Genomic DNA, 17,500 nt, shown 5'->3' on the forward strand with positions numbered 1-17,500 from the left:
TGTTTAAGTTTTATTTAACTTTTTCCCGAAATAGGAAGTAATTGTAACCTTGATGCTATCCCACTAAATATGCAGTATTGTTTTAATTTCTTTTTCCTTCTTAGCCAATGCACATTTGCTAGACTTTTGTTTTATCATCAAATTGGGATGTTAGGAATTTTCTGTAAGTCTCATCTAGGTAATGTTTTATAACATAATTACAAATTGGTTATGGTAACCTATTGGAGATGGGACTTCGAGACCAGCTCAAGCTCGATAGATTCTTGTAGCGTCTGCAACCTCACCATCCTTGTGAGTTAAGGATGCGGAGTTTGGGGGATCCTATAGGTCTATTTGCTGAGTCATCAGCAACAATTGCCTGGCCCTCCATGGTCCTAGCTTGGGTGCTGAACATATGTTTATATGGCCAGTCTCTAGAACACTGTCCAGTCCCTTGCCTCTGCCATTCATGGGTGACCTTTAAACCTTTAAACTTTGTCTCTCTCTGCAAAAGTGATGTAATCTTCAAAATATTGTTTTTTTCCAAATTTTCCTATAACAAATGCCAAATACAATAATCTTACTTCGTTAATCAGAGATTATTTTAATAGGCCCAAGTACCCTGTCCTTTAGCTATAAGGCTAAAGTGGTATGGATGAAATTCTAAATCCTATAAACATTTTGAAAACGGAGTCCTGGTATTACCCCAATTTATTTTCCATTGTACTTCAGTTAAGCAGAGTCAGAGATATCAATTATACATAACAAAGAATATTTTCATATCACACTGTACTTCTTGGAATAATTATTATAATCATTCACACTTCATTTCTTATTTAGGGATATGAATCTCAATTTCTTTAATTGATAAAAATTTCAAGGTGGCGTTAGAGTTCATGGTTATTATTCATCTTTCAATGTCTGATGATGATGATGATGATGAATATCTCTTGACAGGGTTTTTTTTTTCCTTTTCTTTTTTTTAATACCTGAAACCAACAGTCTACAGTGATATGATGAAAACTTGTAATAACATTCAAAATAGTTGCGATTCTGTTTTCTATTTCAGGTGAGAGCCCTTATCTACGTTAAGGAAATATCTCTTATAAATCAATTATCCTACACTATGAATTACGTATTCATTGTGCTAACCTATTGTAAACATCCCTCCCTGCAACTCTGCTGGACTGGAGTTCGAGACCTGCTCAAGCTCGATACTCATCGTCCTTGTGAGCTAAAGATGGGGTTTTGAGTGAGCCTATGGCTATTCACACAGACACCAGCAGCCAATGCCTGGCCTTTCCTAGCTTGATGAAGAGGAATTTTAGACGGTATTCATATGTACATATGGTCAATATCTAAGGCATTGTCCTGCTAGGGTATTGTTACTATCCCTTTCCATTGCCATTACTAAGCGACCATTAAATCTCAAACCTTTATAGGAGTATAAAGTTGTCATTATTGTTCTAATTCGATAGCAATTCAGCTATTACCTTGTAGAGCATCGTCCTTATATGTTAAATAATTTTACATAAACTTTGATAAAAGGCCTTGAAAGATGCACATATACTTAATTGTTCATTGATAATCCGCCAAGCGATACAATTTTCGCCAGTGCGAACACCGGACTTAATTACATGTATGTTACGAATGGACCTATTCATGACATTTAATCAGACCAATTTCCTGGAGACCAGTTGCCTGTAGCATGCTTGGCTGACTTATATTTTGATATCACTTTGTTTACAACGAAATTTGATAATAATAATAATAATAATAATAATAATAATAATAATAATAATAATAATAATAATAATAATAATAATAATAATAATAGTAATAATAATAATAATAATAATAATAATAATAATAATAATAATTATAATTTTAAATCAAAATCCGAGAGGAGAATCTGAGATTCAGTTTTGAACTCAGCCAAGCTCAAAACAGCAACCGTTTCAAAGTCTGATACGTAGAGTTTTTGTAAGGAACAAGTTAAGACTTTTAACATTTTGTTTACTAAACCTGAACGATATTCATTAAACGCAATGATGTACTAATATTAGCTTAGAACTTTTACATTGGATATGTTTTTTATCTATCTATATATATATATATATATATATATATATATATATATATATATATATATATATATATATATATATATATATATATATATATATATATATATATATATATATATTTATATATATATATATATATATATATATATATATATATATATATATATATATATATATATCAATCTATCCATTAATCTATCTATCTCTCTATCTCTCTATCTCTCTATCTATCTATCTATCTAAATATCTATCTATTTATATATATATATATATAACGGATTTTGAGCGAAGCGAAAAATCTATTTTTGGGTGAGATGGCCATGTCGTCCTGATGGAAGTTCCTATAGGGTAGCTTCCTAGGGTATATTACAACTACGGCGATATTCCCAGAGAATTTACCTTAAGGTACCAGAATTCTAACTCCTGGAGCGAATATCCCTCCTGAAAGGGATATCGCGACAAATCAGAGGACGTATTCTTGACACGCCACATGGCAATCTGCATCCCGAACAGAGTTTTCATCTCGCAAGGGGCGATTGGCAAGAAACGAATTCGGGAAAGAAAAAGGGGGAGCCGCTCCCAAGGCTCCCTATCTTCCGATTCGTATGCGTGCCTGGTGCCAAACCTGGCGCCATCTGTATTCCTTGTAGCGTACACGAGGTGCTACAGATACTGTATGTAGGGAGGGGTCCTACGGCCCTTTCTTAGAAAGGCAAGGGCGGGTCCATCAGGACGACATGGCTTCGCTCAAAATCCGTTTTTTTGGCTCAAGCCATGTCGTCCTGATGGAAGTATACCAGAGCATTACTGTATCTATGGATTCTCAGAACGTGCCGTACTCCCCGGATGTAATTTTTCCCGGTCGACTAGACCTAGAGACCTAAGATGTTACCGTTATACATCTTTTCAACTAACTATAAACCATGTTAGAGCTTCCTGCCCCCTACAGGGAAGAGTCCTACTAGACTCTGGAAAAGTCTCGAAGAGTACATATACCTATGTATGAATACCAGGCAAGCTAATATAGTGGTCTCGCCCTATATTAAGTGAAGCATAGTTTGTAAAGAATCACTGCGTCAATATGAAATATCGACCAGTTCTCCGCACAATACTTGTATTGGACAAAGGTTTTATATCTGCATAGGAGGAAAACCAATGCAACATAGCTTGCATAAAGGAACAATTCTATTAGAATTATCCCAGATAAGGTACATAGAAAGAATGCTCAATTATACCAATAAATTGACACAGGTGAAGGAGACGCAAGGTTCTTAAGAACCAGTTTATTGACAGGCAATAAATAAACAGGTTAACCACAATTATATATATATATATATATATATATATATATATATATATATATATATCTATATATATATATATATATATATACATAAGAAGAGGATAACCCAAAACTTTAAGCATAAGTATGATAGTAAACAGAACTTGTTTGTCTGAAAGAAAAAACATTAAATGCCACTTTTAAGATACCGAGGTATCAAAGTCATAAAGTCTGTATTACAAATCAATGACATTAGCGTTAGAAACGCTCGGCACACATGTCTGCACTTATGCTAAGTTCACCTTCGGAAATGGAACAGTATACATGGGCAACACAGTGCCCTCACTTAGTTTGTAGTACAGTATGTAACTACACACTCACCCTGGAATTAATCGTCCCAATTAAGACCACTGTTCCTCGCAGAGTTAAACAGTAGGGTTAACACCGCAACCCACTGCTACCACAGATCTCTTTAGTTCCTCTACTTGCTTCGCATAGTGGCGAAAGAACACTCTGGATGACTTCCAGCCAGTGTATGAACGGAGATGTTCAAAATCCATACAATTAAAGAAATTTAAGGATGAGGCAACTTTCCTCGGATCATGACCTGCGGGTGTACTGTCAGGATCCGCTCTGCGAATAAAATATGTGATTTTCGCTCTGAGTTGATTTCAGAGATAAATTTGAGCCTGATGTTTCTCCCTTGAATAGTTGACCACCCTAGAAGTCTGAAGTTCTATGAAGATAGACCTTTAGGCATTCTACTGGACATAGAGATGCATCTTCTTTCAGAGGGCAGATTCTCCAGGGACCCCACCTGTTGGTGGGTAACTCATTCTTGGCGAGAAACGTAGGATCCGGAAACAGGTTCAGTTCTCCCCCATCCAGGAACTGAACACGACCTGCCTCTCTCGAGAGGGCTACAATCTCACTAACCCTGGCCCCGGACGCGAGTGCAAATAGGAAAATAACTTTTTGTGTCAAATCCTTTAACGCACACTCTTCATTGCTCAACAGAGAAGCGAAATGAAGAACTTGTCTAAAGACCATGAATGGGCTTTGGAGGTGCTGAAGGTCTGAGCCTAGCGCAGGCTTTCGGGACTTTATTAAAGATCTCGTTACCTAGGTCGACCTTGAAGGCATATAGAATGGGTCTTGTCAAAGCAGACTTACACGCTGAAATCGTGTTAGCTGCCAATCCTTGACCATGGAGGTGGAGAAGAAAGATAAGCAGAAGTCTTTCAAGGTCTCCTGCGGATTCTTCGCCTTAACAAAAGGCCACCCATTTTCTCCAAGATGACTCATATTGCCTTCTAGTAGATTTGCACTTATATTCCTCAAGGAAGTCTATGCTGGCTTTCGAAATCCCGAAACGCTTTCTCACCGCTAGGGAGAGAAAATCATGAGCTGCAGGGTTCGGGTTTTCTGTAATGAAGCACAGACAGTTGACTTCTGGACTCGCTGGGTCAGAACTGGATCTTGTAGCGGTACAAACTTCAGCTACAGTTCCAATGCCCGGGGGAACCACACGCTGTTCGGCCACTTGTGGGCCACTATTGCCGCTACCCCTTGAAGGATCTTAGTTTGTTGAGGACCCTCAACAGAAGGTTGTGAGGAGGGAACAGATAAATCTTGGACCATCTGTTCCAGTCGAGGGACATTGCGTCCACTGCTTCCGCTAAGGGGTCCTCGTACGGGGCACGTACAGGGGCAACTTCTTGTTGTCTTTCGTCGTAAAGAGGTCTATCTGCAGTTCTGAGACTTGATTCAGAATGAAGGAGAATGATCCTGCGTCTTAGGACCATTCCGACTCTATCGGTGTGAACCTGTATAGAGCGTCCGCTGTCACATTGCGGACTCCTTGAAGGTGAACTGCCGACAGGTACCACTTCTTCTTTTCCGCCAATCGGAAGCTGGCCAACATCACCTGGTTGAGAGGTGGTGACCTAGATCCTTGTCGATTCAAGTATCTCACAACTACCTCGCTGTCCATCACCAACCTTATGTGGATCGAGTGATGCGGGGAGACTTTCTTTAAGGTAAGGAGCACTGCCCTAGCTTCTAGAAAGTTTTATGTGAAAGGTCTTGAATAGCTTGGACCAAGTCCCCTGGATTTTTTTCCGATGAGAGTGACCTCCCCATCCCTCCTTCGAGGCGTCTGAGTGAATCGTCACCGACGGGGGAGGTGGCTGAAGAAGAACCGACTTCTTTAGATGTCTGGCTTGGAACCAAGGCCTGAGAAGAGTACTAAGCCGAAGCGGCTGGTCTTCTCAGATCTCTTCGCGCGTTTGATGCATAACTTCTCCAAACTCCGATTGCATCCTTTAGCTGTGCTCTTAGCACTGGGTCTGTCACCGAAGCAAACTTGAGAGAGCGCAGTACCCTCTCCTGCTCGCGTCTTGATATCCTTTCGGAATCTAGAAGTCTCTTGACAGAACCCGCTATCTCCTTCCTTTTCTTCGCCGGGATGGAGAAACGGTGTGACAAAAGGTCCCAGTGGATTCCTAGCCACTGGAACTTTTGAGATGGAGAAAGTCGAGACTTTTTTCTGTTGATCTTGAAGCCTAGGTACTCTAGGAACTGGATCACTTGACTGGAAGCTTGCAAGCATTCTGTCTCGGATGCTGCCCACACCAACCAGTCGTCCAGGTAGGCTACTACCTGAATTCCCTTTAGGCGTAATTGTTTGAGAGCTACGCTCGCAAGCTTCGTAAAAATCCTTGGGGCTATGTTTAGCCCGAATGGCATGGCTCCGAAGGCGTATAGTCTTCGTTGTAGCCTGAACCCTAGGAAGGGGGAGAGTCGATGGCTAATTGGAAGGTGCCAATAGGCGTCTGACAAGTCTATAGAGACGGAATATGTCCTCTTGGGCAGTAAGGTCCTTATGTGTTGCAGTGTTAGCCTTTTGAATTTGCAATTCACTATGAACTTGTTGAGTGGCGACAAGTCCAGAATGACTCTGAGCTTTTCCAAGTCTTTCTTGGGAACACAAAACAGCCTCCCTTAGAAATTGATGGGCTTCACCCTTCGGATCACCTTTTTTCTCCAACAGTTCTTGAACGTACTCCTCCATAACGGGGGTGGAGTGTTGGAAAAACCGAAGGCACGGGGGTGGAGTGCTGTACCAGCTCCAGCCCAGTCCATTCTTGAGTAGGCTGTGGGCCCAGGGATCAAAGGTCCACCGATCCCGAAATTTCAGAAGTCTCCCTCCTACTGGTATCACCTCACTTGGACTGCCGTCCTGAGGTCTTGCCTTCCTGACCACGACCACCCCTGAATCCCCTTCCCCTTGAGGGGCGTCTAGACGAGCCTCTGGCTGCTCCTCTAGGCTTTGCTCGAAAGGAAGTAGACTGCCCTTCGAACGCTGGGGTGAATGCCGTGGACTGTGTCGACACGGCCTGGGGTACCCCCTGAAAAGTGGTCGGGGTTTGTGCCATGATCTGGGGCACTGGGGGCAATGGCAATTGCAGTTGCTGTTGCTGTCTAACAGGCTTGGCTGGCCGAGACGGTAGCCTAGTCATCATAGTCTTCCTCTTTGGTTGAGGCCCCTCATCCGGGGAAGACTTTCTTTTGATAGCCCGGCCCCACTTCTGGAGAAGGTTTCTATTCTCCAAGGCGGCCTTATCAACAATTTCTTTGACCAAGTCGGTAGGGAAAAGGTCTTTTCCCCAAATGTTGGAGGAGATTAGTTTCCTTGGCTCGTGCCTCACCGTAGCCGAGGTAAACACGAACTCCCTACAAGCTCTCCTTGCCTTGACGAAGCCATAAAGGTCCTTCGTCACTGTGGCCAGATGAGTCTTGGCCACTACCATGAACATTTCATGGACCTTGGGGTCACTTGCCATCGTCTCGAGAGTAGTCTGAAGAGACATTGAGGCAGTCAGTCTTTCTTTTGTCTCGAACTCTCTTCGCAAAAGAAAGTCAGACAGCTTAGGGAGGTCCTCGCCGAACTGACGTCCGGCAATATCAGCCTCCAACTTTCCAACTAAGAACGTAAGAGGGACGTCCTTCCAGTCTTTGTGGTCCATAGGCAGGGCCAGCGACAAGGGTTTACACTCCTCTAGGGAGGGGCAAGGCTTGCCGGCCTCGACTGCTTTTAGTACAGCCAGGAACCCTTTCTGTAAAAAGGGGAAGGCTCTAGTAGGCGAGGACACAAAGGAAGGGAGCTTCCTGTTCAATGCGGCTACCTTTGAGTTAGAGAAGCCCCTCTCTTTCATCGAGGATGAAAGTAGAGCTTGAGCCTTAGCATGGTCCATCACTATGACCTCCTTCGGCTCTGTCTCCTCCTTTGAAGCTGGTTCCTTCCTCAGCCGGACATAACAGTCCGGATATGATGCCTTGCTGGGCCAGAATTCCACCTCCTCCAGGGGAACTGAGCCCAGCTTATCCGAGATGACGATCTTTCCAGTCGTCATCGGCATGTGCTCAGCATACCTCCATGGGTTAGCATCTGAGCACAAGGGAAGGTCTTTCACATTGAGCTTTTTCTGGGGCCCATGTGATTCTGCAAGGCACTGCATTCGCAGTTCCATTGCAGCCGCCTTCTCCTGATTCTTCTGCATTTGTTGGATTATTCCAATAATAGAAGAGAGGGCCTGTCCCAGCTCTACTGGGAGACCGGCCGATGTTGAGGGAATAGGCTCCGGAATCTGAACCGGAGTAGCCGACACCTCGTCGACGTCTACTTCTACAACGTCTGGGGCTTGAACTTCATCCTGGGCTTCTGCCAGGAGGTCTTCCTCCAGACACTCGTCCACATCAGACATCCTGTCATCTAACTGGATGTCTTGCATCGCTACCGCGACTTCAGCATCCACCTGGATCTGAACTTGGGGGATCTCCTCTTGAGGCTGGGGAATCACTGCATCAGCTGATGCCTTAGGGAAAAGATACGCCCTCATCTTCTCACTTGGAAGATAAGGGCCAGAAGTGTTCTTTTGGAAGCCCCTTACCCAGGTACGAAGCTTCTTCCTAGCTATATCCCTTGATTCCTCCGTCCTAGGGGAATCAAAGGTCTCAGTAATCAGGTTTAGTGCACACAGTACATACCTGAGGGTCCCAATACCGGAGATCCTCCTTGGAGACAGCGCATGCTGCGTGTCTCCTACAAAACTCATGTCCGCAGAGGTTCTTGCTGCGGACGTTGCAGAAAGCACTTCCGCACTTCGGAGTGTCCTTCTGTAAAGAGAAGAAATTTCCATGAGTATCAAGTGAACTATGTATCACTGGACATGCATAGTATAGCATAACAATTCAAAAAGGAAAGACACACACTTGTGTTTCCCTCACAACCCATTGTTGCAGTCTTCCAGATAATAAAATCAAATGGTTAATCTCTTCTAGAGTAACCAATGCAAAGTTTCCAGAGGAAACAGGTGGAGCTCACACCAAAGCAATGATTTTAAAAACCTGGATAATAGATAGGAAAGAACTCACTTTCCTATCTGTAGGGCAACAGCAAAGGACTGTGCAAGAAAACACAAAAGTGTTAGAACGCACAGTGCTGTACCAAAACCCATACTATAGTTTTCCTCTTACTGTATATATTATACTGAAGAATACTAGTACAGTATAGGAGGATACGTGCCGGCCGGCACCTGCCGGCCGGCACACCCCATAACTAGCTTTAAAGTATACTACTTAACAGCTATAAGGCAGCAGAACTCTGGTTCAAATGGCTGCCGGCCGGCAACTAAACAAGGTAGTACCCAGCTGCTGGCCACACTCTTGGTGACCGGCAGACAAGGGCTGACATTAGCCGGCCGGCAAAGGTACAGGACCGATGCCAGCCGGCAGCAAAAGAACCAGAGGACTACACCTGCCCGGCTGCCGGCCTCATAGGCCAGCAGCTGGGTCGGGTACAGCACTAGAAGAAAAATAGGATGGATGCCGGGATAAGAGTGTACACTACCTCCAAGCCCGGCAATCCGAAAGAGTGCATATAAGGAAGGGGAGAATCTAATTCAGGCTTCCTGGCCAATGCCGTCTGGCTCTACAGGCAGGCATGGATAAGGGACCAAGGGAGGTCCGGGCAGCACTCAAAATATAACGGATTTTGAGCGAAGCGAAAAATCTATTTTTGGGTAAGATGGCCATGTCGTCCTGATGGAAGTTCCTCTAAGGTAGCTTCCTGGGGTATATTACAACTACGGCGATATTCCCAGAGAATTTACCTTAAGGTACCCAGAATTCTAACTCCTGGAGCGAATATCCCTAATAAAAGAGCCAGGGATATCGTATAAATCAGAGGACGTATTCTTGACTCGCCACATGGCAATCTGTACCCCGAACAGAGTTAACACTTCGTAGGGGTCAAATGGCAAGAAAACGAAAACGAGAAAGAAAAGGGGAGAGCCGTTCGTAAGGCCCTCTCTTCTCCCGTTTCGTAAGCGTGCCCTGCGCCGATTCTGGCGCCATCTCCATTCCTTGTAGCGAAACACGAGGTGCTACAGATACTGTATGTAGGGAGGGGTCCTACGGCCCTTTCATTGAAAGGGAAGGGCGGGTCCATCAGGACGACATGGCCATCTTACCCAAAAATAGATTTTTCGCTTCGCTCAAAATCCGTTTTTTGGGCTCAAGCCATGTCGTCCTGATGGAAGTATACCAGAGCATTACTGTATCTGTGGATTCTCTAAATGTGCCGTACTCCTCAGAAGTATTTTCCCCAGTCGACGCGACCTAGAGACCTAAGATGTTACCGTCATACATCTTTTCAACTAATCATAAACCATGATAGAGCTTCCTGCCCCCAACAGGGAAGAGTCTTACTAGACTCTGGGAAAGTCTCGAAGAGTACATATATCTAAGTATGAACCCCAGGCAAGCGAGTATAGTGGTCTCACCCCATACTGGGTAAAGCGAAGTTCGAAAAGAATCACTGTGTCAATATGAAATATAGACCAGTCCTCCGCTCAAACACGTATTGGACAAAGGTTTATATCCGCTTACGAGGAAACTCGTAAATCCGCCACCATCCCTTTATGGGATGGAGTCCTCCAGCTAAGGGAAAGCATAAACCAATGCAATATTAGCTTGCATAAGGGAACATTCTATTAGAATTATCCCCGGGTAAATATACATAGAATGAATGCTCACAGGTGAAGGAGACGCAAGGTTCTCAAGAACCAGTTTATTGACAGACAATAAACAAACAGGTTAACCACACTCATATATATATATATATATCAATATATAAGAGGAGGATAACTAAAACTTTAAGCATAAGTATGATAGTAAACAGAAACTTGTTTGTCTGAAAGAAAAAACATTGGAGCCACTTTTAAGATACCAAAGTATCAAAGTCAAAAGTCTGTTTTACTAATCAGTCACATTAGCGTTAGAAACACTCGGCACGCATGTTTTCACTTATGCTGGGTTCACCTTTGAAAGTGGAACAGTCAACGTGGGTCACCCAGTACCCTCATATAGTTTGTAGTACAACATGTGACTACATACTCACCCTGAAATTAATTGTCCCAATTAAGCTACTGTTCCTCACAGAGTTAAACAGCAGGGTTAACGACGCAACCCACTGCTACCACAGAACCTCTTAGTTGCTGCACTTGCTTCGCATAGTGACGAAAGAACACTCTGGAAGACTTCCAGCCAGTGTACGAACGAAGATGTTCAAAATCCCTACAACTAAAGAAGTTTAAGGATGAAGCAACTTTCCTCGGATCGTGACCTGTGGGTGAACAGTCAGGATCCGCTCTGCGAATAAGATATGTGATTTTCGCCCTGAGTTGTTTCAGTAATAAATTTTGAGCCTGACGTTTCTCCCCTGGCCAGATGGCCACCCTTGAAGTCTGAAGTTCTACGAAGATAGACCTTTAGGCATTCTACTGGACATAGAGATGCATCTTCTTTCAGAGGGCAGATTCTTCAGGGACCCCACCTGATGGTGGGTAACTCGTTCTTGGTGAGAAACGTAGGATCCGGAAATAGGTTCAGTTCACCCATCCAGGAACTGAACACGACCTTCCTCTCTCGAGAGGGGTATGATATCACTAACCCTGGCCCCGGACGCGAGTGCAAAAAGGAGGATAACTTATGGGTCAAATCCTTTAACGCACACTCCTTATTGTTCAACAGCGAAGCAAAATGAAGAACTTTTCTAAAGACCATGAATTGGGCTTTGGAGGTGCTAAAGGTCTGAGCCTAGCGCAGGCTTTCGGAACTTTTATAAAAGATCTCGTTAGCGAGGTCGACCTGGAAGGCATATAGAATGGGTCTTGTCAAAGCAGACCTTCATGTTAAAATCGTGTTAGTTACCGATCCATAACCATGGAGATGGATGAAGAAAGATAAGCAGAAGTCCATCGTGATCTCCTGCGGAATCTTCGTCTGACAAGGGCTACCCATTCTCTCCAAGATGACTCATATTACCTTTTAAAAGGTTTGCACTTATAATCCTCTAGGAAGTCCATGCTGGCTTTCGAAATCCCGAAACACTTTCTCACCTGTTAAGGAAAGAAAATCATGAGCTGCTGGGTCCGGGTTTTCTGTAATGAAGCGCAGACAATTGACTTCTGGACTCACTGGGTCAGAACTGGATCTGGTAGCGGTCGAAACTCCAATCGTAGTTCCAATGCCAGAGGGAACCCCACACTGTTCGGCCACTTGTGGGCCACTACTGCCGCTACTCCCTTAAATGATCTCAGTTTGTTGAGGACCCTCAACAGAAGGTTGTAAGGAGGGAACAGATAAATCCTGAACCATCTGTTCCAGTCGAGGGACATCGCGTCCACTGCTTCCGCCAAGGGGTCCTCGTACGGGGACACATACAGGGGCAACTTCTTGTTGTCTTTCGTCGCAAAGAGGTCTAGCCGCAGTTCTGGGACTTGACTCAGAATGAAGGAGAATGGTCCTGCGTCTAGGGACCATTCCGACTCTATCGGTGTGAACCTGGATAGAGCGTCCGCTGTCACATTGCGGACTCCTTAAAGGTGAACTGCTGACAGGTACCATTTCTTCTTCCCCCAAATCGGAAGATGGCCAACATCACCTGGTTGAGAGGTGGTGACCTTGACCCTTGTCGATTCAAGCATCTCACAACTCCCCCGCTGTCCAGCACCAACCTAATGTGGATCGAGCGATGCGGGGAGACTTTCTTTAAGGAAAGAAAGACTGTCATAGTCTCTTGAAAATGACTGTGAGAGGTCTTCAATAGACTGGACCAAGACCCTTGGGCCTTTTTCTGATGAGAGTGAACTCCCCATCCCTCCTTCGAGGCGTCTGAGTGACTCGTCACCGACGGGGGAGGTGGATGAAGAAGAACCGACTTCCTAAGGAGTCTGGCTTGGGACCAAGGCCTGAGAAGAGTATTTCGACGAAGCGGAACTGGTCTTCTCAGATCTCTTCGCGCATCTGATGCATAACTACTCCAATCTCCGGTTGCATCCTTTAGCTGTGCTCTTAGCACCAGGTCTGTCACCAAAGTAAACTGGAGAGACCCCAGTACACTCTCCAGTTCGCATCTGATATCCATACGGAATCTAGAAGTCTCTTGACAGAACCAGCTATCTCCTTTCTTTTCTCCGCCATGACGGAGAAAACGGTGTGACATTAGGTCTCAGTGGATTCACACCCACCGGAACTTAGAGATGGAGAAAGTTGAGACTTTTCCTGTTGATCTTGAAGCCTAGATAATCTAGGAAATGGATCACATACAGGGAAGCTTACAAGCATTCTGTCCTGGGTGCTGCCCACACCAGCCAAAAATCCAGGCAGGCTACTACCTGAATTCCGTTTAGGCGTAATTGACTGAGAACTACGTTCGCAAGCATCGTGAAAATCCTTGGGGCTATTTTTAGCCCGAGAGGCATGGCTTTGAAGACGTATAGTCTTCGTTGTAGCCTTAACCTTAGGTAGGAGGAGAATCGACAATAGATTGGAACGTGCCGATAGGCGTCTGACAAAACTATGGAGGCGGTAAATGCCCTCTTGGGCAGTAAGGTCCTTATGTGTTGCATTGTTAGCATCTTGAACCTGTAGTTCGCTATGAACTTGTTAAGTGGCGACAAGTCCAGAATGACTCCGAGCTTTCCGAGTCTTTCTTGGGAACACAAAACAGCCTCCCTTGGAATTAGATGGACTTTACCCTTCGGATCACTTTTCCTCTAACAGTTCTTGAATGAACTCCTCCAGAACGGGGGTGGAGTATCGGAAAAAACGCCGAGGGTATGGGGATGGAGTGCTGTACCAGCTCCAGCCCAGTCCCTTCTTGAGTAGGCTGTGGACCCAGGGATCGAAGGTCCACCGATCCCAAAAGCGTTGGAGACTCCCTTCTACCAATATCATCTCGCTCGGACTGTTGTCCTGAGGTCTTGCCTCTCTGACCGCGACCACCCATGAAACCCCTTCCCCTTGAGGGGCGCCTAGACGAACTTCTGGCTGCTCCTCTAGGCTTGTTCGACAGACAGTTGACTGACCTTCGAACGATGGGTTGAAATGCCGGAGACTGTGTCGACACGAATTGGGGAACCCACTGAAGTGTGGTCGGGGTTTTTGCCACCATCTGGGGCACTGAGGGCATCAGCAAATGCCGTTGCTGCTGTTGTCTACTTGACTTAGCTGGCCGAGAAAGTATCCTAATCCTTTTAGTCTTCCTCCAAGGTTGGGGACCCCATCCGGGGGAGAATTTCTCTTGGTAGACAGGCCCCACTCCTGGAGAAGATTTCTATCGTCCGTGGTGGCCCTATCAACCTTTTTGACCGATTCACTAGGGAAAAGGTCTTTGTCCCAACTGTTGGAGGAGATTAGTTTCCTTGGCTCGTGCCTCATCATAGCCCGGGTGAACACGAATTCCCTACAGGTTCTCTTCGCCCTGACGGAGCTGTAGAGATCCTTCGTCACAGTGGCCAGATGAGTCTTGATCACAACCATGAACGTTTCATGGACCTTGGGATCACTTGTCATCGTCTCAAAAGTGGACTGAAGAGACAAAGAGGCAGCCAGTCTTTCTTTTGTCTCGAGTTCTCTCCGCAAAAGAAAGCCAGACAGCTTAGAGAGGATCTCGCCGAGCCGGCATCCGGCAAAATCCGCCTCCCACATCTGGACTGAGAAGGTAAGATGGACGTCCTTCCAGTCCTTGTTTTTTTTTACTAAATCTTCCTTTCTAAAGGCCAGCAACAAGGGTTTACACTCCACCAGGGAGGGGAAAGGCTTGCCAGCCTCGACTGTTTTCAAAACCGCCGCAAACCCTTTCAGCGAAAAGGGGGAAGGCTGTGGCAGGAGAGGACACAAAGGAAGGGAGCCTCTTACTCAAATACAGCTACCTTTGAGTTCATGAAGCTCCTCTCTTTCATCGAAGATGAAAGCAAGGCATGAGCCTAGCATGGTCTATCACTACGACCTCCTCCGGCTCTGTCTCTTCCTTTGAAGCTGGTACCTCCTTCAACCGGACATAGCAGTCCGGATATGCCCCTGCAGTTACAATGCAGCTGCCTTCCCATTCTTCTCCCTCTGCCTTTGTTGGATCAAGCCAACAATGGAGGGAGGGCCTGCTCTACTGCGAGAGCAGACGATGTTGAGGGAGCAGGTTCAAGGACCTGAACCGGAGCAGCCGACCTCTCTCGGCCTCTTCCGCTACCTTGTCCGGAGCTCGAACTTCATCCTGGCCTTCTGCCAGGAGGTCTTCCTCCAGACGTTCGGACACGTCTGGCATCCTGTCGTCCAACTGGATGCTAAGCAAGGCGACCGCGACTTCAGCATCCACGGGATCTGAATTAAGGGGACCTCCTCTTGAGGTTGGGGAATCACTGTAACAGTTGATGCCCTAGGGAAAAGAAAGCCCTCATCTTCTCATTTGGAAGATAAGGTCCAGAGGTGATCTTCTGAAAGCCCCTCACCCAGGTACGAAGCTTCTCCCTAGCTATATCCCTTGAATCCACCGTTGTAGGGGAGACAAAAACGGATTTTGAGCGAAGCGAAAAGAAAAAGCCTCAATAGATAGGATAGTGCATATGAAACATACCTGGGGAACCCAATACCGGAGAACATCCGTGGAGACAGCGCATGCCACACGCCTCCTTCAGAACCATGTCCGCAGAAGTCCTACTGCGGACGTTGCAGAAAATACATCCGCACTACGGATGGTCCTCCTGTAAAGAGAAGAAATTTCCATGAGTATCAAGTGAACTACGTATCACTGGATATGCACAGTAGCATAACAAAACGGAAAGGAAAGGAAAGACACATCCTTGTATTTCCCGCACACCCAATTGTTGTAGCCTTCCAGATAATAAAATCGTATAGTTAATCTATGTCAGATTAACCAATGGAAAATTTCCAAAGGAAATAGGTGTAGCCCCCGCCTAAGGAATGATTTTAAAATACCGGATAGTAGACAAGAAAGAACTCACTTTCTTATCTGTAAGGCCAACAGCAACGGGTCGTGCAAGACCACAAAGAATAAGGAAAAGACACATACTTGTGAATCCCCCACAATCACCTCTGGAAGCCCACCAGCCATTAAAATCAAATGGTTAGTCTTTGCTAGAATAACCAAAGATCATATTTCCCGAGGGAAATTAGGTGTAGCTCACACCTAAGGTAAGATTTTACCATTCTGGCTAAAGATGAAAAGAATTCTCTTTTCATCCCTGTAAAGCAACACCAAGTGATTGCACAAGGCAACACAAGTAAGTTAGAAAAGACAGTGTTGTAACCTACTATATCATGGTCTCCCCTGGTAGAAAACACTATACAGGGAAGAACTGATACAGTACATGAGGGTGGTGTGCCGGCCGGCTCTTGCCGGTCAGTACCCCCCCCCCCCTTTTTCAAAGGTAGGTCTCAAGTATGCAACTTAGGATCACCCAGACGGGGGAGAACTCCAGTTCCTATGCATGAACCGGCCGGTAGTGGTTGTCGGTCCGTAGCTACCCGGTTGGCACCCAGCTGCCGGCCATCACTCTTAGTGGCCGGCCAACCGAGTGATGTAGCAGGCCGGCCCCGCAGCGGTGAGTAAACCCTGCCGGCTGGCATCCACACCAGGTAGCGCCCGGCTGCCGGCCGCCACTCATAGCGGCCGGCAGGTGAGCAAGGAGACCGGCCAGCAAAGGCATAAAACCACCGCCGACCGACAGCAAGAGAACTAGCGAACACCCCCCTACCGACGGCCGGCCACTAGGCCGGCAGACGGCAAGGACAACACAAGAGAAGACAACAGAATGGGTGCCGGGCTAAGAGGCTATGTACCTCCGCGCCCAATACTCGAAAGAGTGCCGAGAGGAAGGGGAGACACTAAGTCAGGCTTCCTAACCACTGCTTACTGAAACTACAGACGGCAGCGGTTGAGGGACCAAGGAAGGACCGGGCAGCACTCAAAGGATAGGGCCTCTGCCGGTCGGCACACTCTGCCGGCCGACAGGGGACCACGTCAGCTCCCCATCCCAACCTATGCTAGGTACGGATGTGAGACGACTGACACAAAGGAAACGGAAAAATAGAAGGGAAGGACAAATGGTCCTGTCCAACCTTGCCTTGGTTAAGGATCATTCCAAACTAAGAAAGCTCATCTCAGCCAGAGAGATCCAGGGAGGGAGGCCGGTACTACTGGCTCCCTCCCTAAAACCAAGGCAAGGAAGGAATTGCTATTCCGGAAAGGGAACATATCCCGAACCCGGAACAGCAAAGAGGACAAGTCTGAGGGGTCACCGAGCGAAGGGATCATAATTACCGAAACCTTCCAAGGTGATTCAAGGAGGATAAACCTCCTATGCCCGTGTCAGGCAGCAAGGGAGACTCTGCCCCACGTTAGACCAACACGGACTCAGACTAATACACTGCTGTACTGTCCCCCTCTGAACCAATTCAGTTGGAGCAGGAAGGTACAGTACTACTCCAGCATAGTTATATTTGAAAATTAATTCAAACAAACCACTAGAGTTAAGCCTAAGGCTTAAACAGAGGGAAAGGGTTTGCCCCTTCCCCGAAGAGAAGGGAGCAAACGGGGAAACAGATAATATTAAAAAGACCTAAGACAACCTAGCCTAGGCACTAAGAGAATCGATTACCTAAATCACCGAAACTCACTCCAATACTATCTTGGAAATTACTCGAAAAGGGCTATATGTATAACGTTGCCTAACGCTTTAAGCAATATAAAATCACACTTGGAAGACTAATTATCATGCAGGAAGTACAA

The sequence above is a fragment of the Palaemon carinicauda genome, chromosome 29 (assembly GCF_036898095.1).
Source record: "Palaemon carinicauda isolate YSFRI2023 chromosome 29, ASM3689809v2, whole genome shotgun sequence".
Taxonomy (NCBI): Eukaryota; Metazoa; Arthropoda; class Malacostraca; order Decapoda; family Palaemonidae; genus Palaemon; species Palaemon carinicauda.